Source organism: Priapulus caudatus, unplaced genomic scaffold (assembly GCF_000485595.1).
Source record: "Priapulus caudatus unplaced genomic scaffold, Priapulus_caudatus-5.0.1 Scaffold3870, whole genome shotgun sequence".
Lineage (NCBI taxonomy): Eukaryota > Metazoa > Priapulida > Priapulimorpha > Priapulimorphida > Priapulidae > Priapulus > Priapulus caudatus.
The window spans coordinates 987-3,876 of NW_014580931.1; the positions used below are offsets into that span (position 1 = coordinate 987).

The 2,890-nt window shown below is 48.5% G+C and overlaps 1 long non-coding RNA gene across 1 annotated transcript; it reads right to left on the bottom strand.

The window, feature by feature from the left end:
• Positions 1 to 368: 368 nt before the first annotated feature.
• Positions 369 to 2,602, bottom strand: LOC106819634. Its single transcript, XR_001395468.1, has 3 exons — positions 2,540 to 2,602; positions 1,917 to 2,090; positions 369 to 482 (listed from the first exon to the last, which is right to left on the bottom strand). It is a non-coding gene; the product is annotated as an uncharacterized LOC106819634 (long non-coding RNA).
• Positions 2,603 to 2,890: the final 288 nt, after the last annotated feature.

Here is a 2,890-nt window from a genome sequence, read left to right on the forward strand (position 1 = left end):
AGCATAACGGAGCCTGCAGGAGAGAAAGCTTAATCAAGCTGATTGGTGGGGAGAGCTAAGGGGAAGGGGGAGAGGGGAGAGGGAGAGAGAGCAACGAGCCTGCAGGAGAGAAATCTAAAATCACAAGCTGTATGAGGATGGAGAGAACGGAGAGGGGAGAGGGGGAGAGGGGCGATAGGTGACGAGAGAGCAACGAGCCTGCAGAGAGAAAGCTATCAACGCTGAATGGTGGAAGGGNTCTCTCACTCACTCTCTGCCTCGTCTCCCCTCTCCCCCTCTCTACCCCTTCCTCCTTCTCCCCCTCCTCTCTACTCCTCCCTTCCTCTCCCCTTCCTCCCTCTCCCCCTCCCTCTCTCTCTCACCTGGCTGAGGTAACATATGGAGGTTCTTGCTGCCGACACGTAGAAATCCAACACCAGCTCGACGATGTTCGGATAGTTCCTGTAGATGCTCACCAGGGGGATGGACTCGACGAGCAGCGGCTGAAACATCGCGCGAAACAATAGAACGCGTTACGTACGGCAAAGCTCAGCAGTCGTGCTACTCGTACGGACCAAGGAGCTAAATATAACAAGGAGAGGAAGCGCCGCCATATCTGGCCCAAATCTTTGCCATATTTGGTCATATTGGTCCAGAACAGATTAGTGTTCTATTGTCTCTGGGTTCGGGTCTGCACAGCTTGTTATATTTAGCTCCTTGGTACGGACAACTTCATTTTGCTGTTAGTTACAAGGATATAGAACTTATAGTTCATGTTGAGAGTAAGTAAGTAAAAACTTTATTTAACGACGGTAAAACATGTTAGGTACAGACACAATGAATTGGCGCGGACCTATCTTCTGAATGGTCGTCTCGAAAGATGAATCGTGGAGTAGATTTGACGAGTCAATGATAGCTTCAACATCGGTGTAGCTAAATGTCTGGCTAAATGTCCAGTTAAATGTCCAGTTAATGTCCAGCTAAATGTCTGGCTAAATGTCTAGCTAAATGTCCAGTTAAATGTCCAGTTAATGTCCAGCTAAATGTATGGCTAAATGTCTGGCTAAATGTCCAGTTAATGTCCAGCTAAATGTCTGGCTAAATGTCTGGCTAAATGTCCAGGTAAATGTCTGGCTAAATGTCTGGATAAATGTCCAGTTAAATGTCTGGCTAAATGTCTGGATAAATGTCCAATTAATGTCCAGTTAAATGTCTGGCTAAATGTCCAGTTAAATGTCCAGTTGATGTCCAGTTAATGTCCAGCTAAATGTCTGGCTGAATGTCCAGTTAATGTCCAGCTAAATATCCAGCTAAATGTCCAGTTAAATGTCCAGCTAAATGTCCGGCTAAATGTCTGGCTAAATGTCTGGCTAAATGTCTGGCTAAATGTCTGGCTAAATGTCCAGCTAAATGTCCGGCTAAATGTCTGGCTAAATGTCTGGCTAAATGTCTGGCTAAATGTCTGGCTAAATGTCTGGCTAAATGTCCAGCTAAATGTCCGGCTAAATGTCTGGCTAAATGTCTGGCTAAATGTCTGGCTAAATGTCTGGCTAAATGTCTGGCTAAATGTCCAGCTAAATGTCCGGCTAAATGTCTGGCTAAATGTCTGGCTAAATGTCCGGCTAAAGGTGCAGCTAAATGTCCGGCTAAAGGTCCAGCTAAATGTCAGGCTAAATCCTTGCCAAGCTGAATGACCCTGCTTGTTGCTTGTTCACAGTCAATAAACTACATAGCAGCAAGGCTGTCCTATAGGTGGCGCTACTACATTCTGTAGGTGGCGCTACCTGCAGCATGGGGAACAAGAGAGCGACGTTCTGTAGGTGGCGCTACCTGCAGCATGTGGAACAAGAGAGCGACGTTCTGTAGGTGGCGCTGCGTGCAGCATGGGGAACAGTAGGTGGCGCTCCTGCAGCATGGGGAACAATAGGTGGCGCTACCTGCAGCATGGGGAACAAGAGGGCGATGTTCTGTATGTGGCACGCCTCGGCGATGCCGCAGAACGCCTCGAGCATGTGGACGACCTCGGCCCGCGCCGCGTCCGTGTGACACAGCTTCACAAAATCCTCCCTCGTCGTGAGCACGGCAAACCGCTCCCTCAGCGGCTGTACGATCTACACAGAGCAGAGAAAGAGAGAGAGAGAGAGAGGGAGATTATACTTATAGAGGGCGTTGTACTAAGAATACAGGGCGGTATTATGTACATAGATGGCGCTGTTATGACAATAGAGGCCGGTATTATGTAGGTAGAGGGCGTTGTACTAAGAATACAGGGCGGTATTATGTACATAGATGGCGCTGTTATGACAATAGAGGCCGGTATTATGTAGGTAGAGGGCGTTGTACTAAGAATACAGGGCGGTATTATGTACATAGATGGCGCTGTGATGAGAATACAGCGCGGTATTATGTAGGTAAAGGGCGCTGTGATAAAGATAGAAAACGCTGTGATTTAAAAAAAAACATCGTACCCTACCGTATAATGTTACTACTCACAATAAAGTTTAATAAAGAATCTCTCCCATCCCCACCTTCTCCCAGCCTCCACCCCCGCACCCTGTACCTGTGTAAGGAACTGTTGCTTCGTCTCCGCATCCTTGTTGGCTGTGCCGGCGAGCACCAACCCTACTCCTCCCCCACCCTGCCCCTATACTCGATCTCCATAACCTTCTCACCTCTTCCTCCCTCGCCATTCCTCTCACCACCCCTCCTCCTCCCCCTCCCCCGCCGTACGGAGCGGAACTACGCCGATATGACGTCACGTGTTGACGGGAGAGGTGAGCTGACGGTTAGACGATATATATATGTGGAGAGAGAGAGAAAGATAGACGGTGGAGCAAGAGAGAGCGAGAGAGATTGAGGAGAGAGAGAGAGAGAGAGAGAGAGAGAGAGAGAGAAAGAGAGAGAGAGAGAA